Genomic DNA, 25,060 nt, shown 5'->3' on the forward strand with positions numbered 1-25,060 from the left:
CTAATAAGATAATTTCTTCATCACAGAAAATACTAAGATGTCATTTCCTTTCAGATAATTGCTTGGCCTAAACTGAAAATATTCAGACATCATTGTTTCATTCAATCCATTGTATATGTCCAACGTTAACATTTAAAAAAAGTTTTAAACAGGAAATTATGCATGTTTGATCTCCCATGGAAAAATTTGGAAAAAAATCTTGCCTCTGCTCGTAATATTTTTTAGGAATTCATGATGGAGAATTCTGTTCCTCATTCTGTTCCCCAAACACATCAATTCATTCAGTTGTGATTTCCAAACTGTCTAAAAGTTTGATTTGTTTCTATGTTTCTGAAGCATGTTTCTGATACCTTAATGTAAAACATAAAATTTTTTAGGAATTCATGATGGACAATTCTGTTCCTCATTCTGTTCCCCAAACACATCAATTCATTCAGTTGTGATTTCCAAACTGTCTAAAAGTTTGAATTGTTTCTTTGTTTCTGAAGCATGTTTCTGATACCTTAATGTAAATCATAAAGTTTTTTAGGAATTCATGATGGACAATTCTGTTTCTCTCCAATCCACTAAAAACCTATTTAAATTTTGTGCCAATCTACTAATAAATAAGCAGCCAGTTCTAGAATTAGAGTTTTACACTTTTTTCAGGCTTCTCATTTGTAAGAGCAGCTCTTTCATTTTTCTGCAAATAAACCAATAAATTCGCAGCTAGTTCTGGAGTTATGTTTTTAAACTGTTATTTTGTCATGCTTCTCCTTTGTAAGACCAACTATAGGATAATGGAAGTTTACGACTTGGGTGATTTCGAATAAAACCCACGACGTTGCATTAGCAGATATGTTGGCTTCATAGCTCAGTGGTTAGAGCACTGGTCTTGTAAACCAGGGGTCGTGAGTTCAATTCTCACTGGGGCCTTTATTGTTTGTGCCTAGAGTATCTAATAAGATAATTTCTTCATCACAGAAAATACTAAGATGTCATTTCCTTTCAGATAATTGCTTGGCCTAAACTGAAAATATTCAGACATCATTGTTTCATTCAATCCATTGTATATGTCCAACGTTAACATTTAAAAAAAGTTTTAAACAGGAAATTATGCATGTTTGATCTCCCATAGAAAAATTTGGAAAAAAATCTTGCCTCTGCTCGTAATATTTTTTAGGAATTCATGATGGAGAATTCTGTTCCTCATTCTGTTCCCCAAACACATCAATTCATTCAGTTGTGATTTCCAAACTGTCTAAAAGTTTGATTTGTTTCTATGTTTCTGAAGCATGTTTCTGATACCTTAATGTAAAACATAACATTTTTTAGGAATTCATGATGGACAATTCTGTTCCTCATTCTGTTCCCCAAACACATCAATTCATTCAGTTGTGATTTCCAAACTGTCTAAAAGTTTGAATTGTTTCTTTGTTTCTGAAGCATGTTTCTGATACCTTAATGTAAATCATAAAGTTTTTTAGGAATTCATGATGGACAATTCTGTTTCTCTCCAATCCACTAAAAACCTATTTAAATTTTGTGCCAATCTACTAATAAATAAGCAGCCAGTTCTAGAATTAGAGTTTTACACTTTTTTCAGGCTTCTCATTTGTAAGAGCAGCTCTTTCATTTTTCTGCAAATAAACCAATAAATTCGCAGCTAGTTCTGGAGTTATGTTTTTAAACTGTTATTTTGTCATGCTTCTCCTTTGTAAGACCAACTATAGGATAATGGAAGTATACGACTTGGGTGATTTCGAATAAAACCCACGACGTTGCATTAGCAGATATGTTGGCTTCATAGCTCAGTGGTTAGAGCACTGGTCTTGTAAACCAGGGGTCGTGAGTTCAATTCTCACTGGGGCCTTTATTGTTTGTGCCTAGAGTATCTAATAAGATAATTTCTTCATCACAGAAAATACTAAGATGTCATTTCCTTTCAGATAATTGCTTGGCCTAAACTGAAAATATTCAGACATCATTGTTTCATTCAATCCATTGTATATGTCCAACGTTAACATTTAAAAAAAGTTTTAAACAGGAAATTATGCATGTTTGATCTCCCATAGAAAAATTTGGAAAAAAATCTTGCCTCTGCTCGTAATATTTTTTAGGAATTCATGATGGAGAATTCTGTTCCTCATTCTGTTCCCCAAACACATCAATTCATTCAGTTGTGATTTCCAAACTGTCTAAAAGTTTGATTTGTTTCTATGTTTCTGAAGCATGTTTCTGATACCTTAATGTAAAACATAACATTTTTTAGGAATTCATGATGGACAATTCTGTTCCTCATTCTGTTCCCCAAACACATCAATTCATTCAGTTGTGATTTCCAAACTGTCTAAAAGTTTGAATTGTTTCTTTGTTTCTGAAGCATGTTTCTGATACCTTAATGTAAATCATAACGTTTTTTAGGAATTCATGATGGACAATTCTGTTTCTCTCCAATCCACTAAAAACCTATTTAAATTTTGTGCCAATCTACTAATAAATAAGCAGCCAGTTCTAGAATTAGAGTTTTACACTTTTTTCAGGCTTCTCATTTGTAAGAGCAGCTCTTTCATTTTTCTGCAAATAAACCAATAAATTCGCAGCTAGTTCTGGAGTTATGTTTTTAAACTGTTATTTTGTCATGCTTCTCCTTTGTAAGACCAACTATAGGATAATGGAAGTATACGACTTGGGTGATTTCGAATAAAACCCACGACGTTGCATCAGCAGATATGTTGGCTTCATAGCTCAGTGGTTAGAGCACTGGTCTTGTAAACCAGGGGTCGTGAGTTCAATTCTCACTGGGGCCTTTATTGTTTGTGCCTAGAGTATCTAATAAGATAATTTCTTCATCACAGAAAATACTAAGATGTCATTTCCTTTCAGATAATTGCTTGGCCTAAACTGAAAATATTCAGACATCATTGTTTCATTCAATCCATTGTATATGTCCAACGTTAACATTTAAAAAAAGTTTTAAACAGGAAATTATGCATGTTTGATCTCCCATGGAAAAATTTGGAAAAAAATCTTGCCTCTGCTCGTAATATTTTTTAGGAATTCATGATGGAGAATTCTGTTCCTCATTCTGTTCCCCAAACACATCAATTCATTCAGTTGTGATTTCCAAACTGTCTAAAAGTTTGATTTGTTTCTATGTTTCTGAAGCATGTTTCTGATACCTTAATGTAAAACATAAAATTTTTTAGGAATTCATGATGGACAATTCTGTTCCTCATTCTGTTCCCCAAACACATCAATTCATTCAGTTGTGATTTCCAAACTGTCTAAAAGTTTGAATTGTTTCTTTGTTTCTGAAGCATGTTTCTGATACCTTAATGTAAATCATAAAGTTTTTTAGGAATTCATGATGGACAATTCTGTTTCTCTCCAATCCACTAAAAACCTATTTCAATTTTGTGCCAATCTACTAATAAATAAGCAGCCAGTTCTAGAATTAGAGTTTTACACTTTTTTCAGGCTTCTCATTTGTAAGAGCAGCTCTTTCATTTTTCTGCAAATAAACCAATAAATTCGCAGCTAGTTCTGGAGTTATGTTTTTAAACTGTTATTTTGTCATGCTTCTCCTTTGTAAGACCAACTATAGGATAATGGAAGTATACGACTTGGGTGATTTCGAATAAAACCCACGACGTTGCATTAGCAGATATGTTGGCTTCATAGCTCAGTGGTTAGAGCACTGGTCTTGTAAACCAGGGGTCGTGAGTTCAATTCTCACTGGGGCCTTTATTGTTTGTGCCTAGAGTATCTAATAAGATAATTTCTTCATCACAGAAAATACTAAGATGTCATTTCCTTTCAGATAATTGCTTGGCCTAAACTGAAAATATTCAGACATCATTGTTTCATTCAATCCATTGTATATGTCCAACGTTAACATTTAAAAAAAGTTTTAAACAGGAAATTATGCATGTTTGATCTCCCATGGAAAAATTTGGAAAAAAATCTTGCCTCTGCTCGTAATATTTTTTAGGAATTCATGATGGAGAATTCTGTTCCTCATTCTGTTCCCCAAACACATCAATTCATTCAGTTGTGATTTCCAAACTGTCTAAAAGTTTGATTTGTTTCTATGTTTCTGAAGCATGTTTCTGATACCTTAATGTAAAACATAAAATTTTTTAGGAATTCATGATGGACAATTCTGTTCCTCATTCTGTTCCCCAAACACATCAATTCATTCAGTTGTGATTTCCAAACTGTCTAAAAGTTTGAATTGTTTCTTTGTTTCTGAAGCATGTTTCTGATACCTTAATGTAAATCATAACGTTTTTTAGGAATTCATGATGGACAATTCTGTTTCTCTCCAATCCACTAAAAACCTATTTAAATTTTGTGCCAATCTACTAATAAATAAGCAGCCAGTTCTAGAATTAGAGTTTTACACTTTTTTCAGGCTTCTCATTTGTAAGAGCAGCTCTTTCATTTTTCTGCAAATAAACCAATAAATTCGCAGCTAGTTCTGGAGTTATGTTTTTAAACTGTTATTTTGTCATGCTTCTCCTTTGTAAGACCAACTATAGGATAATGGAAGTTTACGACTTGGGTGATTTCGAATAAAACCCACGACGTTGCATTAGCAGATATGTTGGCTTCATAGCTCAGTGGTTAGAGCACTGGTCTTGTAAACCAGGGGTCGTGAGTTCAATTCTCACTGGGGCCTTTATTGTTTGTGCCTAGAGTATCTAATAAGATAATTTCTTCATCACAGAAAATACTAAGATGTCATTTCCTTTCAGATAATTGCTTGGCCTAAACTGAAAATATTCAGACATCATTGTTTCATTCAATCCATTGTATATGTCCAACGTTAACATTTAAAAAAAGTTTTAAACAGGAAATTATGCATGTTTGATCTCCCATGGAAAAATTTGGAAAAAAATCTTGCCTCTGCTCGTAATATTTTTTAGGAATTCATGATGGAGAATTCTGTTCCTCATTCTGTTCCCCAAACACATCAATTCATTCAGTTGTGATTTCCAAACTGTCTAAAAGTTTGATTTGTTTCTATGTTTCTGAAGCATGTTTCTGATACCTTAATGTAAAACATAAAATTTTTTAGGAATTCATGATGGACAATTCTGTTCCTCATTCTGTTCCCCAAACACATCAATTCATTCAGTTGTGATTTCCAAACTGTCTAAAAGTTTGAATTGTTTCTTTGTTTCTGAAGCATGTTTCTGATACCTTAATGTAAATCATAACGTTTTTTAGGAATTCATGATGGACAATTCTGTTTCTCTCCAATCCACTAAAAACCTATTTAAATTTTGTGCCAATCTACTAATAAATAAGCAGCCAGTTCTAGAATTAGAGTTTTACACTTTTTTCAGGCTTCTCATTTGTAAGAGCAGCTCTTTCATTTTTCTGCAAATAAACCAATAAATTCGCAGCTAGTTCTGGAGTTATGTTTTTAAACTGTTATTTTGTCATGCTTCTCCTTTGATAATGGAAGTTTACGACTTGGGTGATTTCGAATAAAACCCACGACGTTGCATTAGCAGATATGTTGGCTTCATAGCTCAGTGGTTAGAGCACTGGTCTTGTAAACCAGGGGTCGTGAGTTCAATTCTCACTGGGGCCTTTATTGTTTGTGCCTAGAGTATCTAATAAGATAATTTCTTCATCACAGAAAATACTAAGATGTCATTTCCTTTCAGATAATTGCTTGGCCTAAACTGAAAATATTCAGACATCATTGTTTCATTCAATCCATTGTATATGTCCAACGTTAACATTTAAAAAAAGTTTTAAACAGGAAATTATGCATGTTTGATCTCCCATGGAAAAATTTGGAAAAAAATCTTGCCTCTGCTCGTAATATTTTTTAGGAATTCATGATGGAGAATTCTGTTCCTCATTCTGTTCCCCAAACAAATCAATTCATTCAGTTGTGATTTCCAAACTGTCTAAAAGTTTGATTTGTTTCTATGTTTCTGAAGCATGTTTCTGATACCTTAATGTAAAACATAAAATTTTTTAGGAAATCATGATGGACAATTCTGTTCCTCATTCTGTTCCCCAAACACATCAATTCATTCAGTTGTGATTTCCAAACTGTCTAAAAGTTTGAATTGTTTCTTTGTTTCTGAAGCATGTTTCTGATACCTTAATGTAAATCATAACGTTTTTTAGGAATTCATGATGGACAATTCTGTTTCTCTCCAATCCACTAAAAACCTATTTAAATTTTGTGCCAATCTACTAATAAATAAGCAGCCAGTTCTAGAATTAGAGTTTTACACTTTTTTCAGGCTTCTCATTTGTAAGAGCAGCTCTTTCATTTTTCTGCAAATAAACCAATAAATTCGCAGCTAGTTCTGGAGTTATGTTTTTAAACTGTTATTTTGTCATGCTTCTCCTTTGTAAGACCAACTATAGGATAATGGAAGTATACGACTTGGGTGATTTCGAATAAAACCCACGACGTTGCATTAGCAGATATGTTGGCTTCATAGCTCAGTGGTTAGAGCACTGGTCTTGTAAACCAGGGGTCGTGAGTTCAATTCTCACCGGGGCCTTTATAGTTTGTGCCTAGAGTATCTAATAAGATAATTTCTTCATCACAGAAAATACTAAGATGTCATTGCCTTTCAGATAATTGCTTGGCCTAAACTGAAAATATTCAGACATCATTGTTTCATTCAATCCATTGTATATGTCCAACGTTAACATTTAAAAAAAGTTTTAAACAGGAAATTATGCATGTTTGATCTCCCATGGAAAAATTTGGAAAAAAATCTTGCCTCTGCTCGTAATATTTTTTAGGAATTCATGATGGAGAATTCTGTTCCTCATTCTGTTCCCCAAACAAATCAATTCATTCAGTTGTGATTTCCAAACTGTCTAAAAGTTTGATTTGTTTCTATGTTTCTGAAGCATGTTTCTGATACCTTAATGTAAAACATAAAATTTTTTAGGAAATCATGATGGACAATTCTGTTCCTCATTCTGTTCCCCAAACACATCAATTCATTCAGTTGTGATTTCCAAACTGTCTAAAAGTTTGAATTGTTTCTTTGTTTCTGAAGCATGTTTCTGATACCTTAATGTAAATCATAACGTTTTTTAGGAATTCATGATGGACAATTCTGTTTCTCTCCAATCCACTAAAAACCTATTTAAATTTTGTGCCAATCTACTAATAAATAAGCAGCCAGTTCTAGAATTAGAGTTTTACACTTTTTTCAGGCTTCTCATTTGTAAGAGCAGCTCTTTCATTTTTCTGCAAATAAACCAATAAATTCGCAGCTAGTTCTGGAGTTATGTTTTTAAACTGTTATTTTGTCATGCTTCTCCTTTGTAAGACCAACTATAGGATAATGGAAGTATACGACTTGGGTGATTTCGAATAAAACCCACGACGTTGCATTAGCAGATATGTTGGCTTCATAGCTCAGTGGTTAGAGCACTGGTCTTGTAAACCAGGGGTCGTGAGTTCAATTCTCACTGGGGCCTTTATTGTTTGTGCCTAGAGTATCTAATAAGATAATATCTTCATCACAGAAAATACTAAGATGTCATTTCCTTTCAGATAATTGCTTGGCCTAAACTGAAAATATTCAGACATCATTGTTTCATTCAATCCATTGTATATGTCCAACGTTAACATTTAAAAAAAGTTTTAAACAGGAAATTATGCATGTTTGATCTCCCATGGAAAAATTTGGAAAAAAATCTTGCCTCTGCTCGTAATATTTTTTAGGAATTCATGATGGAGAATTCTGTTCCTCATTCTGTTCCCCAAACAAATCAATTCATTCAGTTGTGATTTCCAAACTGTCTAAAAGTTTGATTTGTTTCTATGTTTCTGAAGCATGTTTCTGATACCTTAATGTAAAACATAAAATTTTTTAGGAAATCATGATGGACAATTCTGTTCCTCATTCTGTTCCCCAAACACATCAATTCATTCAGTTGTGATTTCCAAACTGTCTAAAAGTTTGAATTGTTTCTTTGTTTCTGAAGCATGTTTCTGATACCTTAATGTAAATCATAACGTTTTTTAGGAATTCATGATGGACAATTCTGTTTCTCTCCAATCCACTAAAAACCTATTTAAATTTTGTGCCAATCTACTAATAAATAAGCAGCCAGTTCTAGAATTAGAGTTTTACACTTTTTTCAGGCTTCTCATTTGTAAGAGCAGCTCTTTCATTTTTCTGCAAATAAACCAATAAATTCGCAGCTAGTTCTGGAGTTATGTTTTTAAACTGTTATTTTGTCATGCTTCTCCTTTGTAAGACCAACTATAGGATAATGGAAGTTTACGACTTGGGTGATTTCGAATAAAACCCACGACGTTGCATTAGCAGATATGTTGGCTTCATAGCTCAGTGGTTAGAGCACTGGTCTTGTAAACCAGGGGTCGTGAGTTCAATTCTCACTGGGGCCTTTATTGTTTGTGCCTAGAGTATCTAATAAGATAATTTCTTCATCACAGAAAATACTAAGATGTCATTTCCTTTCAGATAATTGCTTGGCCTAAACTGAAAATATTCAGACATCATTGTTTCATTCAATCCATTGTATATGTCCAACGTTAACATTTAAAAAAAGTTTTAAACAGGAAATTATGCATGTTTGATCTCCCATGGAAAAATTTGGAAAAAAATCTTGCCTCTGCTCGTAATATTTTTTAGGAATTCATGATGGAGAATTCTGTTCCTCATTCTGTTCCCCAAACAAATCAATTCATTCAGTTGTGATTTCCAAACTGTCTAAAAGTTTGATTTGTTTCTATGTTTCTGAAGCATGTTTCTGATACCTTAATGTAAAACATAAAATTTTTTAGGAAATCATGATGGACAATTCTGTTCCTCATTCTGTTCCCCAAACACATCAATTCATTCAGTTGTGATTTCCAAACTGTCTAAAAGTTTGAATTGTTTCTTTGTTTCTGAAGCATGTTTCTGATACCTTAATGTAAATCATAACGTTTTTTAGGAATTCATGATGGACAATTCTGTTTCTCTCCAATCCACTAAAAACCTATTTAAATTTTGTGCCAATCTACTAATAAATAAGCAGCCAGTTCTAGAATTAGAGTTTTACACTTTTTTCAGGCTTCTCATTTGTAAGAGCAGCTCTTTCATTTTTCTGCAAATAAACCAATAAATTTGCAGCTAGTTCTGGAGTTATGTTTTTAAACTGTTATTTTGTCATGCTTCTCCTTTGTAAGACCAACTATAGGATAATGGAAGTATACGACTTGGGTGATTTCGAATAAAACCCACGACGTTGCATTAGCAGATATGTTGGCTTCATAGCTCAGTGGTTAGAGCACTGGTCTTGTAAACCAGGGGTCGTGAGTTCAATTCTCACTGGGGCCTTTATTGTTTGTGCCTAGAGTATCTAATAAGATAATTTCTTCATCACAGAAAATACTAAGATGTCATTTCCTTTCAGATAATTGCTTGGCCTAAACTGAAAATATTCAGACATCATTGTTTCATTCAATCCATTGTATATGTCCAACGTTAACATTTAAAAAAAGTTTTAAACAGGAAATTATGCATGTTTGATCTCCCATGGAAAAATTTGGAAAAAAATCTTGCCTCTGCTCGTAATATTTTTTAGGAATTCATGATGGAGAATTCTGTTCCTCATTCTGTTCCCCAAACAAATCAATTCATTCAGTTGTGATTTCCAAACTGTCTAAAAGTTTGATTTGTTTCTATGTTTCTGAAGCATGTTTCTGATACCTTAATGTAAAACATAAAATTTTTTAGGAAATCATGATGGACAATTCTGTTCCTCATTCTGTTCCCCAAACACATCAATTCATTCAGTTGTGATTTCCAAACTGTCTAAAAGTTTGAATTGTTTCTTTGTTTCTGAAGCATGTTTCTGATACCTTAATGTAAATCATAACGTTTTTTAGGAATTCATGATGGACAATTCTGTTTCTCTCCAATCCACTAAAAACCTATTTAAATTTTGTGCCAATCTACTAATAAATAAGCAGCCAGTTCTAGAATTAGAGTTTTACACTTTTTTCAGGCTTCTCATTTGTAAGAGCAGCTCTTTCATTTTTCTGCAAATAAACCAATAAATTTGCAGCTAGTTCTGGAGTTATGTTTTTAAACTGTTATTTTGTCATGCTTCTCCTTTGTAAGACCAACTATAGGATAATGGAAGTATACGACTTGGGTGATTTCGAATAAAACCCACGACGTTGCATTAGCAGATATGTTGGCTTCATAGCTCAGTGGTTAGAGCACTGGTCTTGTAAACCAGGGGTCGTGAGTTCAATTCTCACTGGGGCCTTTATTGTTTGTGCCTAGAGTATCTAATAAGATAATTTCTTCATCACAGAAAATACTAAGATGTCATTTCCTTTCAGATAATTGCTTGGCCTAAACTGAAAATATTCAGACATCATTGTTTCATTCAATCCATTGTATATGTCCAACGTTAACATTTAAAAAAAGTTTTAAACAGGAAATTATGCATGTTTGATCTCCCATGGAAAAATTTGGAAAAAAATCTTGCCTCTGCTCGTAATATTTTTTAGGAATTCATGATGGAGAATTCTGTTCCTCATTCTGTTCCCCAAACACATCAATTCATTCAGTTGTGATTTCCAAACTGTCTAAAAGTTTGATTTGTTTCTATGTTTCTGAAGCATGTTTCTGATACCTTAATGTAAAACATAAAAATTTTTAGGAATTCATGATGGACAATTCTGTTCCTCATTCTGTTCCCCAAACACATCAATTCATTCAGTTGTGATTTCCAAACTGTCTAAAAGTTTGAATTGTTTCTTTGTTTCTGAAGCATGTTTCTGATACCTTAATGTAAATCATAACGTTTTTTAGGAATTCATGATGGACAATTCTGTTTCTCTCCAATCCACTAAAAACCTATTTAAATTTTGTGCCAATCTACTAATAAATAAGCAGCCAGTTCTAGAATTAGAGTTTTACACTTTTTTCAGGCTTCTCATTTGTAAGAGCAGCTCTTTCATTTTTCTGCAAATAAACCAATAAATTCGCAGCTAGTTCTGGAGTTATGTTTTTAAACTGTTATTTTGTCATGCTTCTCCTTTGTAAGACCAACTATAGGATAATGGAAGTTTACGACTTGGGTGATTTCGAATAAAACCCACGACGTTGCATTAGCAGATATGTTGGCTTCATAGCTCAGTGGTTAGAGCACTGGTCTTGTAAACCAGGGGTCGTGAGTTCAATTCTCACTGGGGCCTTTATTGTTTGTGCCTAGAGTATCTAATAAGATAATTTCTTCATCACAGAAAATACTAAGATGTCATTTCCTTTCAGATAATTGCTTGGCCTAAACTGAAAATATTCAGACATCATTGTTTCATTCAATCCATTGTATATGTCCAACGTTAACATTTAAAAAAAGTTTTAAACAGGAAATTATGCATGTTTGATCTCCCATGGAAAAATTTGGAAAAAAATCTTGCCTCTGCTCGTAATATTTTTTAGGAATTCATGATGGAGAATTCTGTTCCTCATTCTGTTCCCCAAACAAATCAATTCATTCAGTTGTGATTTCCAAACTGTCTAAAAGTTTGATTTGTTTCTATGTTTCTGAAGCATGTTTCTGATACCTTAATGTAAAACATAAAATTTTTTAGGAAATCATGATGGACAATTCTGTTCCTCATTCTGTTCCCCAAACACATCAATTCATTCAGTTGTGATTTCCAAACTGTCTAAAAGTTTGAATTGTTTCTTTGTTTCTGAAGCATGTTTCTGATACCTTAATGTAAATCATAACGTTTTTTAGGAATTCATGATGGACAATTCTGTTTCTCTCCAATCCACTAAAAACCTATTTAAATTTTGTGCCAATCTACTAATAAATAAGCAGCCAGTTCTAGAATTAGAGTTTTACACTTTTTTCAGGCTTCTCATTTGTAAGAGCAGCTCTTTCATTTTTCTGCAAATAAACCAATAAATTTGCAGCTAGTTCTGGAGTTATGTTTTTAAACTGTTATTTTGTCATGCTTCTCCTTTGTAAGACCAACTATAGGATAATGGAAGTATACGACTTGGGTGATTTCGAATAAAACCCACGACGTTGCATTAGCAGATATGTTGGCTTCATAGCTCAGTGGTTAGAGCACTGGTCTTGTAAACCAGGGGTCGTGAGTTCAATTCTCACTGGGGCCTTTGTTGTTTGTGCCTAGAGTATCTAATAAGATAATTTCTTCATCACAGAAAATACTAAGATGTCATTTCCTTTCAGATAATTGCTTGGCCTAAACTGAAAATATTCAGACATCATTGTTTCATTCAATCCATTGTATATGTCCAACGTTAACATTTAAAAAAAGTTTTAAACAGGAAATTATGCATGTTTGATCTCCCATGGAAAAATTTGGAAAAAAATCTTGCCTCTGCTCGTAATATTTTTTAGGAATTCATGATGGAGAATTCTGTTCCTCATTCTGTTCCCCAAACACATCAATTCATTCAGTTGTGATTTCCAAACTGTCTAAAAGTTTGATTTGTTTCTATGTTTCTGAAGCATGTTTCTGATACCTTAATGTAAAACATAAAAATTTTTAGGAATTCATGATGGACAATTCTGTTCCTCATTCTGTTCCCCAAACACATCAATTCATTCAGTTGTGATTTCCAAACTGTCTAAAAGTTTGAATTGTTTCTTTGTTTCTGAAGCATGTTTCTGATACCTTAATGTAAATCATAACGTTTTTTAGGAATTCATGATGGACAATTCTGTTTCTCTCCAATCCACTAAAAACCTATTTAAATTTTGTGCCAATCTACTAATAAATAAGCAGCCAGTTCTAGAATTAGAGTTTTACACTTTTTTCAGGCTTCTCATTTGTAAGAGCAGCTCTTTCATTTTTCTGCAAATAAACCAATAAATTCGCAGCTAGTTCTGGAGTTATGTTTTTAAACTGTTATTTTGTCATGCTTCTCCTTTGTAAGACCAACTATAGGATAATGGAAGTTTACGACTTGGGTGATTTCGAATAAAACCCACGACGTTGCATTAGCAGATATGTTGGCTTCATAGCTCAGTGGTTAGAGCACTGGTCTTGTAAACCAGGGGTCGTGAGTTCAATTCTCACTGGGGCCTTTATTGTTTGTGCCTAGAGTATCTAATAAGATAATTTCTTCATCACAGAAAATACTAAGATGTCATTTCCTTTCAGATAATTGCTTGGCCTAAACTGAAAATATTCAGACATCATTGTTTCATTCAATCCATTGTATATGTCCAACGTTAACATTTAAAAAAAGTTTTAAACAGGAAATTATGCATGTTTGATCTCCCATGGAAAAATTTGGAAAAAAATCTTGCCTCTGCTCGTAATATTTTTTAGGAATTCATGATGGAGAATTCTGTTCCTCATTCTGTTCCCCAAACACATCAATTCATTCAGTTGTGATTTCCAAACTGTCTAAAAGTTTGATTTGTTTCTATGTTTCTGAAGCATGTTTCTGATACCTTAATGTAAAACATAAAAATTTTTAGGAATTCATGATGGACAATTCTGTTCCTCATTCTGTTCCCCAAACACATCAATTCATTCAGTTGTGATTTCCAAACTGTCTAAAAGTTTGAATTGTTTCTTTGTTTCTGAAGCATGTTTCTGATACCTTAATGTAAATCATAACGTTTTTTAGGAATTCATGATGGACAATTCTGTTTCTCTCCAATCCACTAAAAACCTATTTAAATTTTGTGCCAATCTACTAATAAATAAGCAGCCAGTTCTAGAATTAGAGTTTTACACTTTTTTCAGGCTTCTCATTTGTAAGAGCAGCTCTTTCATTTTTCTGCAAATAAACCAATAAATTCGCAGCTAGTTCTGGAGTTATGTTTTTAAACTGTTATTTTGTCATGCTTCTCCTTTGTAAGACCAACTATAGGATAATGGAAGTTTACGACTTGGGTGATTTCGAATAAAACCCACGACGTTGCATTAGCAGATATGTTGGCTTCATAGCTCAGTGGTTAGAGCACTGGTCTTGTAAACCAGGGGTCGTGAGTTCAATTCTCACTGGGGCCTTTATTGTTTGTGCCTAGAGTATCTAATAAGATAATTTCTTCATCACAGAAAATACTAAGATGTCATTTCCTTTCAGATAATTGCTTGGCCTAAACTGAAAATATTCAGACATCATTGTTTCATTCAATCCATTGTATATGTCCAACGTTAACATTTAAAAAAAGTTTTAAACAGGAAATTATGCATGTTTGATCTCCCATGGAAAAATTTGGAAAAAAATCTTGCCTCTGCTCGTAATATTTTTTAGGAATTCATGATGGAGAATTCTGTTCCTCATTCTGTTCCCCAAACAAATCAATTCATTCAGTTGTGATTTCCAAACTGTCTAAAAGTTTGATTTGTTTCTATGTTTCTGAAGCATGTTTCTGATACCTTAATGTAAAACATAAAATTTTTTAGGAAATCATGATGGACAATTCTGTTCCTCATTCTGTTCCCCAAACACATCAATTCATTCAGTTGTGATTTCCAAACTGTCTAAAAGTTTGAATTGTTTCTTTGTTTCTGAAGCATGTTTCTGATACCTTAATGTAAATCATAACGTTTTTTAGGAATTCATGATGGACAATTCTGTTTCTCTCCAATCCACTAAAAACCTATTTAAATTTTGTGCCAATCTACTAATAAATAAGCAGCCAGTTCTAGAATTAGAGTTTTACACTTTTTTCAGGCTTCTCATTTGTAAGAGCAGCTCTTTCATTTTTCTGCAAATAAACCAATAAATTCGCAGCTAGTGCTGGAGTTATGTTTTTAAACTGTTATTTTGTCATGCTTCTCCTTTGTAAGACCAACTATAGGATAATGGAAGTATACGACTTGGGTGATTTCGAATAAAACCCACGACGTTGCATTAGCAGATATGTTGGCTTCATAGCTCAGTGGTTAGAGCACTGGTCTTGTAAACCAGGGGTCGTGAGTTCAATTCTCACCGGGGCCTTTATAGTTTGTGCCTAGAGTATCTAATAAGATAATTTCTTCATCACAGAAAATACTAAAATGTAATTTCCTTTCAGATAATTGCTTGGCCTAAACTGAAAATATTCAGACATCATTGTTTCATTCAATCCATTGTATATGTCCAACGTTAACATTTAAAAAAAGTTTTAAACAGGAAATTATGCATGTTTGATCTCCCATGGAAAAATTTGGAAAAAAATCTTGCCTCTGCTCGTAATATTTTTTAGGAATTCATGATGGAGAATTCTGTTCCTCATTCTGTTCCCCAAACAAATCAATTCATTCAGTTGTGATTTCCAAACTGTCTAAAAGTTTGATTTGTTTCTATGTTTCTGAAGCATGTTTCTGATACCTTAATGTAAAACATACAATTTTTTAGGAAATCATGATGGACAATTCTGTTCCTCATTCTGTTCCCCAAACACATCAATTCATTCAGTTGTGATTTCCAAACTGTCTAAAAGTTTGAATTGTTTCTTTGTTTCTGAAGCATGTTTCTGATACCTTAATGTAAATCATAACGTTTTTTAGGAATTCATGATGGACAATTCTGTTTCTCTCCAATCCACTAAAAACCTATTTAAATTTTGTGCCAATCTACTAATAAATAAGCAGCCAGTTCTAGAATTAGAGTTTTACACTTTTTTCAGGCTTCTCATTTGTAAGAGCAGCTCTTTCATTTTTCTGCAAATAAACCAATAAATTCGCAGCTAGTTCTGGAGTTATGTTTTTAAACTGTTATTTTGTCATGCTTCTCCTTTGTAAGACCAACTATAGGATAATGGAAGTATACGACTTGGGTGATTTCGAATAAAACCCACGACGTTGCATTAGCAGATATGTTGGCTTCATAGCTCAGTGGTTAGAGCACTGGTCTTGTGAACCAGGGGTCGTGAGTTCAATTCTCACTGGGGCCTTTATTGTTTGTGCCTAGAGTATCTAATAAGATAATTTCTTCATCACAGAAAATACTAAGATGTCATTTCCTTTCAGATAATTGCTTGGCCTAAACTGAAAATATTCAGACATCATTGTTTCATTCAATCCATTGTATATGTCCAACGTTAACATTTAAAAAAAGTTTTAAACAGGAAATTATGCATGTTTGATCTCCCATGGAAAAATTTGGAAAAAAATCTTGCCTCTGCTCGTAATATTTTTTAGGAATTCATGATGGAGAATTCTGTTCCTCATTCTGTTCCCCAAACACATCAATTCATTCAGTTGTGATTTCCAAACTGTCTAAAAGTTTGATTTGTTTCTATGTTTCTGAAGCATGTTTCTGATACCTTAATGTAAAACATAAAATTTTTTAGGAATTCATGATGGACAATTCTGTTCCTCATTCTGTTCCCCAAACACATCAATTCATTCAGTTGTGATTTCCAAACTGTCTAAAAGTTTGAATTGTTTCTTTGTTTCTGAAGCATGTTTCTGATACCTTAATGTAAATCATAACGTTTTTTAGGAATTCATGATGGACAATTCTGTTTCTCTCCAATCCACTAAAAACCTATTTAAATTTTGTGCCAATCTACTAATAAATAAGCAGCCAGTTCTAGAATTAGAGTTTTACACTTTTTTCAGGCTTCTCATTTGTAAGAGCAGCTCTTTCATTTTTCTGCAAATAAACCAATAAATTCGCAGCTAGTTCTGGAGTTATGTTTTTAAACTGTTATTTTGTCATGCTTCTCCTTTGTAAGACCAACTATAGGATAATGGAAGTATACGACTTGGGTGATTTCGAATAAAACCCACGACGTTGCATTAGCAGATATGTTGGCTTCATAGCTCAGTGGTTAGAGCACTGGTCTTGTAAACCAGGGGTCGTGAGTTCAATTCTCACTGGGGCCTTTATAGTTTGTGCCTAGAGTATCTAATAAGATAATTTCTTCATCACAGAAAATACTAAGATGTCATTTCCTTTCAGATAATTGCTTGGCCTAAAATGAAAATATTCAGACATCATTGTTTCATTCAATCCATTGTATATGTCCAACGTTAACATTTAAAAAAAGTTTTAAACAGGAAATTATGCATGTTTGATCTCCCATGGAAAAATTTGGAAAAAAATCTTGCCTCTGCTCGTAATATTTTTTAGGAATTCATGATGGAGAATTCTGTTCCTCATTCTGTTCCCCAAACACATCAATTCATTCAGTTGTGATTTCCAAACTGTCTAAAAGTTTGATTTGTTTCTATGTTTCTGAAGCATGTTTCTGATACCTTAATGTAAAACATAAAATTTTTTAGGAATTCATGATGGACAATTCTGTTCCTCATTCTGTTCCCCAAACACATCAATTCATTCAGTTGTGATTTCCAAACTGTCTAAAAGTTTGAATTGTTTCTTTGTTTCTGAAGCATGTTTCTGATACCTTAATGTAAATCATAACGTTTTTTAGGAATTCATGATGGACAATTCTGTTTCTCTCCAATCCACTAAAAACCTATTTCAATTTTGTGCCAATCTACTAATAAATAAGCAGCCAGTTCTAGAATTAGAGTTTTACACTTTTTTCAGGCTTCTCATTTGTAAGAGCAGCTCTTTCATTTTTCTGCAAATAAACCAATAAATTCGCAGCTAGTTCTGGAGTTATGTTTTTAAACTGTTATTTTGTCATGCTTCTCCTTTGTAAGACCAACTATAGGATAATGGAAGTATACGACTTGGGTGATTTCGAATAAAACCCACGACGTTGCATTAGCAGATATGTTGGCTTCATAGCTCAGTGGTTAGAGCACTGGTCTTGTAAACCAGTGAGTTCAATTCTCACTGGGGCCTTTATAGTTTGTGCCTAGAGTATCTAATAAGATAATTTCTTCATCACAGAAAATACTAAGATGTCATTTCCTTTCAGATAATTGCTTGGCCTAAAATGAAAATATTCAGACATCATTGTTTCATTCAATCCATTGTATATGTCCAACGTTAACATTTAAAAAAAGTTTTAAACAGGAAATTATGCATGTTTGATCTCCCATGGAAAAATTTGGAAAAAAATCTTGCCTCTGCTCGTAATATTTTTTAGGAATTCATGATGGAGAATTCTGTTCCTCATTCTGTTCCCCAAACACATCAATTCATTCAGTTGTGATTTCCAAACTGTCTAAAAGTTTGATTTGTTTCTATGTTTCTGAAGCATGTTTCTGATACCTTAATGTAAAACATAAAATTTTTTAGGAATTCATGATGGACAATTCTGTTCCTCATTCTGTTCCCCAAACACATCAATTCATTCAGTTGTGATTTCCAAACTGTCTAAAAGTTTGAATTGTTTCTTTGTTTCTGAAGCATGTTTCTGATACCTTAATGTAAATCATAACGTTTTTTAGGAATTCATGATGGACAATTCTGTTTCTCTCCAATCCACTAAAAACCTATTTAAATTTTGTGCCAATCTACTAATAAATAAGCAGCCAGTTCTAGAATTAGAGTTTTACACTTTTTCCAGGCTTCTCATTTGTAAGAGCAGCTCTTTCATTTTTCTGCAAATAAACCAATAAATTCGCAGCTAGTTCTGGAGTTATGTTTTTAAACTGTTATTTTGTCATGCTTCTCCTTTGTAAGACCAACTATAGGATAATGGAAGTTTACGACTTGGGTGATTTCGAATAAAACCCACGACGTTGCATTAGCAGATATGTTGGCTTCATAGCTCAGTGGTTAGAGCACTGGTCTTGTAAACCAGGGGTCGTGAGTTCAATTCTCACTGGGGCCTTTATTGTTTGTGCCTAGAGTATCTAATAAGATAATTTCTTCATCACAGAAAATACTAAGATGTCATTTCCTTTCAGCTAATTGCTTGGCCTAAACTGAAAATATTCAGACATCATTGTTTCATTCAATCCATTGTATATGTCCAACGTTAACATTTAAAAAAAGTTTTAAACAGGAAATTATGCATGTTTGATCTCCCATGGAAAAATTTGGAAAAAAATCTTGCCTCTGCTCGTAATATTTTTTAGGAATTCATGATGGAGAATTCTGTTCCTCATTCTGTTCCCCAAACACATCAATTCATTCAGTTGTGATTTCCAAACTGTCTAAAAGTTTGATTTGTTTCTATGTTTCTGAAGCATGTTTCTGATACCTTAATGTAAAACATAAAATTTTTTAGGAATTCATGATGGACAATTCTGTTCCTCATTCTGTTCCCCAAACACATCAATTCATTCAGTTGTGATTTCCAAACTGTCTAAAAGTTTGAATTGTTTCTTTGTTTCTGAAGCATGTTTCTGATACCTTAATGTAAATCATAACGTTTTTTATGAATTCATGATGGACAATTCTGTTTCTCTCCAATCCACTAAAAACCTATTTAAATTTTGTGCCAATCTACTAATAAATAAGCAGCCAGTTCTAGAATTAGAGTTTTACACTTTTTTCAGGCTTCTCATTTGTAAGAGCAGCTCTTTCATTTTTCTGCAAATAAACCAATAAATTCGCAGCTAGTTCTGGAGTTATGTTTTTAAACTGTTATTTTGTCATGCTTCTCCTTTGTAAGACCAACTATAGGATAATGGAAGTATACGACTTGGGTGATTTCGAATAAAACCCACGACGTTGCATTAGCAGATATGTTGGCTTCATAGCTCAGTGGTTAGAGCACTGGTCTTGTAAACCAGGGGTCGTGAGCTCAATTCTCACTGAGGCCTTTATTGTTTGTGCCTAGAGTATCTAATAAGATAATTTCTTCATCACAGAAAATACTAAGATGTCATTTCCTTTCAGATAATTGCTTGGCCTAAACTGAAAATATTCAGACATCATTGTTTCATTCAATCCATTGTATATGTCCAACGTTAACATTTAAAAAAAGTTTTAAACAGGAAATTATGCATGTTTGATCTCCCATGGAAAAATTTGGAAAAAAATCTTGCCTCTGCTCGCAATATTTTTTAGGAATTCATGATGGAGAATTCTGTTCCTCATTCTGTTCCCCAAACACATCAATTCATTCAGTTGTGATTTCCAAACTGTCTAAAAGTTTGATTTGTTTCTATGTTTCTGAAGCATGTTTCTGATACCTTAATGTAAAACATAAAATTTTTTAGGAATTCATGATGGACAATTCTGTTCCTCATTCTGTTCCCCAAACACATCAATTCATTCAGTTGTGATTTCCAAACTGTCTAAAAGTTTGAATTGTTTCTTTGTTTCTGAAGCATGTTTCTGATACCTTAATGTAAATCATAACGTTTTTTATGAATTCATGATGGACAATTCTGTTTCTCTCCAATCCACTAAAAACCTATTTAAATTTTGTGCCAATCTACTAATAAATAAGCAGCCAGTTCTAGAATTAGAGTTTTACACTTTTTTCAGGCTTCTCATTTGTAAGAGCAGCTCTTTCATTTTTCTGCAAATAAACCAATAAATTCGCAGCTAGTTCTGGAGTTATGTTTTTAAACTGTTATTTTGTCATGCTTCTCCTTTGTAAGACCAACTATAGGATAATGGAAGTATACGACTTGGGTGATTTCGAATAAAACCCACGACGTTGCATTAGCAAATATGTTGGCTTCATAGCTCAGTGGTTAGAGCACTGGTCTTGTAAACCAGGGGTCGTGAGTTCAATTCTCACTGGGGCCTTTATTGTTTGTGCCTAGAGTATCTAATAAGATAATTTCTTCATCACAGAAAATACTAAGATGTCATTTCCTTTCAGATAATTGCTTGGCCTAAACTGAAAATATTCAGACATCATTGTTTCATTCAATCCATTGTATATGTCCAACGTTAACATTTAAAAAAAGTATTAAACAGGAAATTATGCATGTTTGATCTCCCATGGAAAAATTTGGAAAAAAATCTTGCCTCTGCTCGTAATATTTTTTAGGAATTCATGATGGAGAATTCTGTTCCTCATTCTGTTCCCCAAACACATCACTTTCATTCATTCAGTTGTGATTTCCAAACTGTCTAAAAGTTTGATTTGTTTCTATGTTTCTGAAGCATGTTTCTGATACCTTAATGTAAAACATAAAAATTTTTAGGAATTCATGATGGACAATTCTGTTCCTCATTCTGTTCCCCAAACACATCAATTCATTCAGTTGTGATTTCCAAACTGTCTAAAAGTTTGAATTGTTTCTTTGTTTCTGAAGCATGTTTCTGATACCTTAATGTAAATCATAACGTTTTTTAGGAATTCATGATGGACAATTCTGTTTCTCTCCAATCCACTAAAAACCTATTTAAATTTTGTGCCAATCTACTAATAAATAAGCAGCCAGTTCTAGAATTAGAGTTTTACACTTTTTTCAGGCTTCTCATTTGTAAGAGCAGCTCTTTCATTTTTCTGCAAATAAACCAATAAATTCGCAGCTAGTTCTGGAGTTATGTTTTTAAACTGTTATTTTGTCATGCTTCTCCTTTGTAAGACCAACTATAGGATAATGGAAGTATACGACTTGGGTGATTTCGAATAAAACCCACGACGTTGCATTAGCAGATATGTTGGCTTCATAGCTCAGTGGTTAGAGCACTGGTCTTGTAAACCAGGGGTCGTGAGCTCAATTCTCACTGAGGCCTTTATTGTTTGTGCCTAGAGTATCTAATAAGATAATTTCTTCATCACAGAAAATACTAAGATGTCATTTCCTTTCAGATAATTGCTTGGCCTAAACTGAAAATATTCAGACATCATTGTTTCATTCAATCCATTGTATATGTCCAACGTTAACATTTAAAAAAAGTTTTAAACAGGAAATTATGCATGTTTGATCTCCCATGGAAAAATTTGGAAAAAAATCTTGCCTCTGCTCGTAATATTTTTTAGGAATTCATGATGGAGAATTCTGTTCCTCATTCTGTTCCCCAAACACATCAATTCATTCAGTTGTGATTTCCAAACTGTCTAAAAGTTTGATTTGTTTCTATGTTTCTGAAGCATGTTTCTGATACCTTAACGTAAAACATAAAAATTTTTAGGAATTCATGATGGACAATTCTGTTCCTCATTCTGTTCCCCAAACACATCAATTCATTCAGTTGTGATTTCCAAACTGTCTAAAAGTTTGAATTGTTTCTTTGTTTCTGAAGCATGTTTCTGATACCTTAATGTAAATCATAACGTTTTTTAGGAATTCATGATGGACAATTCTGTTTCTCTCCAATCCACTAAAAACCTATTTAAATTTTGTGCCAATCTACTAATAAATAAGCAGCCAGTTCTAGAATTAGAGTTTTACACTTTTTTCAGGCTTCTCATTTGTAAGAGCAGCTCTTTCAATTTTCTGCAAATAAACCAATAAATTCGCAGCTAGTTCTGGAGTTATGTTTTTAAACTGTTATTTTGTCATGCTTCTCCTTTGTAAGACCAACTATAGGATAATGGAAGTATACGACTTGGGTGATTTCGAATAAAACCCACGACGTTGCATTAGCAAATATGTTGGCTTCATAGCTCAGTGGTTAGAGCACTGGTCTTGTAAACAAGGGGTCGTGAGTTCAATTCTCACTGGGGCCTTTATTGTTTGTGCCTAGAGTATCTAATAAGATAATTTCTTCATCACAGAAAATACTAAGATGTCATTTCCTTTCAGATAATTGCTTGGCCTAAACTGAAAATATTCAGACATCATTGTTTCATTCAATCCATTGTATATGTCCAACGTTAATATTTAAAAAACGTTTTAAACAGGAAATTATGCATGTTTGATCTCCCATGGAAAAATTTGGAAAAAAATCTTGCCTCTGCTCGTAATATTTTTTAGGAATTCATGATGGAGAATTCTGTTCCTCATTCTGTTCCCCAAACACATCAATTCATTCAGTTGTGATTTCCAAACTGTCTAAAAGTTTGATTTGTTTCTATGTTTCTGAAGCATGTTTCTGATACCTTAATGTAAAACATAAAATTTTTTAGGAATTCATGATGGACAATTCTGTTCCTCATTCTGTTCCCCAAACACATCAATTCATTCAGTTGTGATTTCCAAACTGTCTAAAAGTTTGAATTGTTTCTTTGTTTCTGAAGCATGTTTCTGATACCTTAATGTAAATCATAACGTTTTTTAGGAATTCATGATGGACAATTCTGTTTCTCTCCAATCCACTAAAAACCTATTTAAATTTTGTGCCAATCTACTAATAAATAAGCAGCCAGTTCTAGAATTAGAGTTTTACACTTTTTTCAGGCTTCTCATTTGTAAGAGCAGCTCTTTCATTTTTCTGCAAATAAACCAATAAATTCGCAGCTAGTTCTGGAGTTATGTTTTTAAACTGTTATTTTGTCATGCTTCTCCTTTGTAAGACCAACTATAGGATAATGGAAGTATACGACTTGGGTGATTTCGAATAAAACCCACGACGTTGCATTAGCAAATATGTTGGCTTCATAGCTCAGTGGTTAGAGCACTGGTCTTGTAAACCAGGAGTCGTGAGTTCAATTCTCACTGGGGCCTTTATTGTTTGTGCCTAGAGTATCTAATAAGATAATTTCTTCATCACAGAAAATACTAAGATGTCATTTCCTTTCAGATAATTGCTTGGCCTAAACTGAAAATATTCAGACATCATTGTTTCATTCAATCCATTGTATATGTCCAACGTTAACATTTAAAAAAAGTTTTAAACAGGAAATTATGCATGTTTGATCTCCCATGGAAAAATTTGGAAAAAAATCTTGCCTCTGCTCGTAATATTTTTTTGGAATTCATGATGGAGAATTCTGTTCCTCATTCTGTTCCCCAAACACATCAATTCATTCAGTTGTGATTTCCAAACTGTCTAAAAGTTTGATTTGTTTCTATGTTTCTGAAGCATGTTTCTGATACCTTAATGTAAAACATAAAATTTTTAGGAATTCATGATGGACAATTCTGTTCCTCATTCTGTTCCCCAAACACATCAATTCATTCAGTTGTGATTTCCAAACTGTCTAAAAGTTTGAATTGTTTCTTTGTTTCTGAAGCATGTTTCTGATACCTTAATGTAAATCATAACGTTTTTAGGAATTCATGATGGACAATTCTGTTTCTCTCCAATCCACTAAAAACCTATTTAAATTTTGTGCCAATCTACTAATAAGTAAGCAGCCAGTTCTAGAATTAGAGTTTTACACTTTTTTCAGGCTTCTCATTTGTAAGAGCAGCTCTTTCATTTTTCTGCAAATAAACCAATAAATTCGCAGCTAGTTCTGGAGTTATGTTTTTAAACTGTTATTTTGTCATGCTTCTCCTTTGTAAGACCAACTATAGGATAATGGAAGTATACGACTTGGGTGATTTCGAATAAAACCCACGACGTTGCATTAGCAGATATGTTGGCTTCATAGCTCAGTGGTTAGAGCACTGGTCTTGTAAACCAGGGGTCGTGAGCTCAATTCTCACTGAGGCCTTTATTGTTTGTGCCTAGAGTATCTAATAAGATAATTTCTTCATCACAGAAAATACTAAGATGTCATTTCCTTTCAGATAATTGCTTGGCCTAAACTGAAAATATTCAGACATCATTGTTTCATTCAATCCATTGTATATGTCCAACGTTAACATTTAAAAAAAGTTTTAAACAGGAAATTATGCATGTTTGATCTCCCATGGAAAAATTTGGAAAAAAATCTTGCCTCTGCTCGTAATATTTTTTAGGAATTCATGATGGAGAATTCTGTTCCTCATTCTGTTCCCCAAACACATCAATTCATTCAGTTGTGATTTCCAAACTGTCTAAAAGTTTGATTTGTTTCTATGTTTCTGAAGCATGTTTCTGATACCTTAACGTAAAACATAAAATTTTTTAGGAATTCATGATGGACAATTCTGTTCCTCATTCTGTTCCCCAAACACATCAATTCATTCAGTTGTGATTTCCAAACTGTCTAAAAGTTTGAATTGTTTCTTTGTTTCTGAAGCATGTTTCTGATACCTTAATGTAAATCATAACGTTTTTTAGGAATTCATGATGGACAATTCTGTTTCTCTCCAATCCACTAAAAACCTATTTAAATTTTGTGCCAATCTACTAATAAATAAGCAGCCAGTTCTAGAATTAGAGTTTTACACTTTTTTCAGGCTTCTCATTTGTAAGAGCAGCTCTTTCAATTTTCTGCAAATAAACCAATAAATTCGCAGCTAGTTCTG

The 25,060-nt window shown here is 33.2% G+C and overlaps 26 non-coding genes across 26 annotated transcripts; all 26 read left to right on the plus strand.

Moving 5' to 3' along the window:
* Positions 1 to 842: 842 nt before the first annotated feature.
* On the plus strand, positions 843 to 915 carry TRNAT-UGU (transfer RNA threonine (anticodon UGU)). The gene has a single exon. It is a non-coding gene; the product is annotated as a tRNA-Thr (tRNA).
* Positions 916 to 1,779: 864 nt separating this feature from the next.
* Positions 1,780 to 1,852, plus strand: TRNAT-UGU (transfer RNA threonine (anticodon UGU)). Its single transcript has one exon. It is a non-coding gene; the product is annotated as a tRNA-Thr (tRNA).
* An 864-nt stretch (positions 1,853 to 2,716) lies between these two features.
* TRNAT-UGU (transfer RNA threonine (anticodon UGU)) lies at positions 2,717 to 2,789 on the plus strand. The gene has a single exon. It is a non-coding gene; the product is annotated as a tRNA-Thr (tRNA).
* An 864-nt stretch (positions 2,790 to 3,653) lies between these two features.
* Positions 3,654 to 3,726, plus strand: TRNAT-UGU (transfer RNA threonine (anticodon UGU)). The gene has a single exon. It is a non-coding gene; the product is annotated as a tRNA-Thr (tRNA).
* An 864-nt stretch (positions 3,727 to 4,590) lies between these two features.
* TRNAT-UGU (transfer RNA threonine (anticodon UGU)) lies at positions 4,591 to 4,663 on the plus strand. The gene has a single exon. It is a non-coding gene; the product is annotated as a tRNA-Thr (tRNA).
* Positions 4,664 to 5,511: 848 nt separating this feature from the next.
* TRNAT-UGU (transfer RNA threonine (anticodon UGU)) lies at positions 5,512 to 5,584 on the plus strand. The gene has a single exon. It is a non-coding gene; the product is annotated as a tRNA-Thr (tRNA).
* Positions 5,585 to 6,448: 864 nt separating this feature from the next.
* Positions 6,449 to 6,521, plus strand: TRNAT-UGU (transfer RNA threonine (anticodon UGU)). The gene has a single exon. It is a non-coding gene; the product is annotated as a tRNA-Thr (tRNA).
* An 864-nt stretch (positions 6,522 to 7,385) lies between these two features.
* TRNAT-UGU (transfer RNA threonine (anticodon UGU)) lies at positions 7,386 to 7,458 on the plus strand. The gene has a single exon. It is a non-coding gene; the product is annotated as a tRNA-Thr (tRNA).
* An 864-nt stretch (positions 7,459 to 8,322) lies between these two features.
* TRNAT-UGU (transfer RNA threonine (anticodon UGU)) lies at positions 8,323 to 8,395 on the plus strand. Its single transcript has one exon. It is a non-coding gene; the product is annotated as a tRNA-Thr (tRNA).
* An 864-nt stretch (positions 8,396 to 9,259) lies between these two features.
* On the plus strand, positions 9,260 to 9,332 carry TRNAT-UGU (transfer RNA threonine (anticodon UGU)). The gene has a single exon. It is a non-coding gene; the product is annotated as a tRNA-Thr (tRNA).
* Positions 9,333 to 10,196: 864 nt separating this feature from the next.
* On the plus strand, positions 10,197 to 10,269 carry TRNAT-UGU (transfer RNA threonine (anticodon UGU)). The gene has a single exon. It is a non-coding gene; the product is annotated as a tRNA-Thr (tRNA).
* An 864-nt stretch (positions 10,270 to 11,133) lies between these two features.
* TRNAT-UGU (transfer RNA threonine (anticodon UGU)) lies at positions 11,134 to 11,206 on the plus strand. The gene has a single exon. It is a non-coding gene; the product is annotated as a tRNA-Thr (tRNA).
* Positions 11,207 to 12,070: 864 nt separating this feature from the next.
* On the plus strand, positions 12,071 to 12,143 carry TRNAT-UGU (transfer RNA threonine (anticodon UGU)). The gene has a single exon. It is a non-coding gene; the product is annotated as a tRNA-Thr (tRNA).
* An 864-nt stretch (positions 12,144 to 13,007) lies between these two features.
* On the plus strand, positions 13,008 to 13,080 carry TRNAT-UGU (transfer RNA threonine (anticodon UGU)). The gene has a single exon. It is a non-coding gene; the product is annotated as a tRNA-Thr (tRNA).
* Positions 13,081 to 13,944: 864 nt separating this feature from the next.
* Positions 13,945 to 14,017, plus strand: TRNAT-UGU (transfer RNA threonine (anticodon UGU)). Its single transcript has one exon. It is a non-coding gene; the product is annotated as a tRNA-Thr (tRNA).
* An 864-nt stretch (positions 14,018 to 14,881) lies between these two features.
* TRNAT-UGU (transfer RNA threonine (anticodon UGU)) lies at positions 14,882 to 14,954 on the plus strand. Its single transcript has one exon. It is a non-coding gene; the product is annotated as a tRNA-Thr (tRNA).
* Positions 14,955 to 15,818: 864 nt separating this feature from the next.
* TRNAT-UGU (transfer RNA threonine (anticodon UGU)) lies at positions 15,819 to 15,891 on the plus strand. The gene has a single exon. It is a non-coding gene; the product is annotated as a tRNA-Thr (tRNA).
* An 864-nt stretch (positions 15,892 to 16,755) lies between these two features.
* TRNAT-UGU (transfer RNA threonine (anticodon UGU)) lies at positions 16,756 to 16,828 on the plus strand. Its single transcript has one exon. It is a non-coding gene; the product is annotated as a tRNA-Thr (tRNA).
* Positions 16,829 to 17,692: 864 nt separating this feature from the next.
* TRNAT-UGU (transfer RNA threonine (anticodon UGU)) lies at positions 17,693 to 17,759 on the plus strand. The gene has a single exon. It is a non-coding gene; the product is annotated as a tRNA-Thr (tRNA).
* An 864-nt stretch (positions 17,760 to 18,623) lies between these two features.
* Positions 18,624 to 18,696, plus strand: TRNAT-UGU (transfer RNA threonine (anticodon UGU)). Its single transcript has one exon. It is a non-coding gene; the product is annotated as a tRNA-Thr (tRNA).
* An 864-nt stretch (positions 18,697 to 19,560) lies between these two features.
* On the plus strand, positions 19,561 to 19,633 carry TRNAT-UGU (transfer RNA threonine (anticodon UGU)). The gene has a single exon. It is a non-coding gene; the product is annotated as a tRNA-Thr (tRNA).
* Positions 19,634 to 20,497: 864 nt separating this feature from the next.
* TRNAT-UGU (transfer RNA threonine (anticodon UGU)) lies at positions 20,498 to 20,570 on the plus strand. Its single transcript has one exon. It is a non-coding gene; the product is annotated as a tRNA-Thr (tRNA).
* An 869-nt stretch (positions 20,571 to 21,439) lies between these two features.
* TRNAT-UGU (transfer RNA threonine (anticodon UGU)) lies at positions 21,440 to 21,512 on the plus strand. The gene has a single exon. It is a non-coding gene; the product is annotated as a tRNA-Thr (tRNA).
* An 864-nt stretch (positions 21,513 to 22,376) lies between these two features.
* Positions 22,377 to 22,449, plus strand: TRNAT-UGU (transfer RNA threonine (anticodon UGU)). The gene has a single exon. It is a non-coding gene; the product is annotated as a tRNA-Thr (tRNA).
* An 864-nt stretch (positions 22,450 to 23,313) lies between these two features.
* Positions 23,314 to 23,386, plus strand: TRNAT-UGU (transfer RNA threonine (anticodon UGU)). The gene has a single exon. It is a non-coding gene; the product is annotated as a tRNA-Thr (tRNA).
* An 862-nt stretch (positions 23,387 to 24,248) lies between these two features.
* On the plus strand, positions 24,249 to 24,321 carry TRNAT-UGU (transfer RNA threonine (anticodon UGU)). Its single transcript has one exon. It is a non-coding gene; the product is annotated as a tRNA-Thr (tRNA).
* The last annotated feature ends 739 nt before the right edge of the window (positions 24,322 to 25,060 follow it).

Source organism: Rhinoderma darwinii, chromosome 1 (genome assembly GCF_050947455.1).
Source record: "Rhinoderma darwinii isolate aRhiDar2 chromosome 1, aRhiDar2.hap1, whole genome shotgun sequence".
In the NCBI taxonomy this organism is placed as follows: Eukaryota; Metazoa; Chordata; class Amphibia; order Anura; family Rhinodermatidae; genus Rhinoderma; species Rhinoderma darwinii.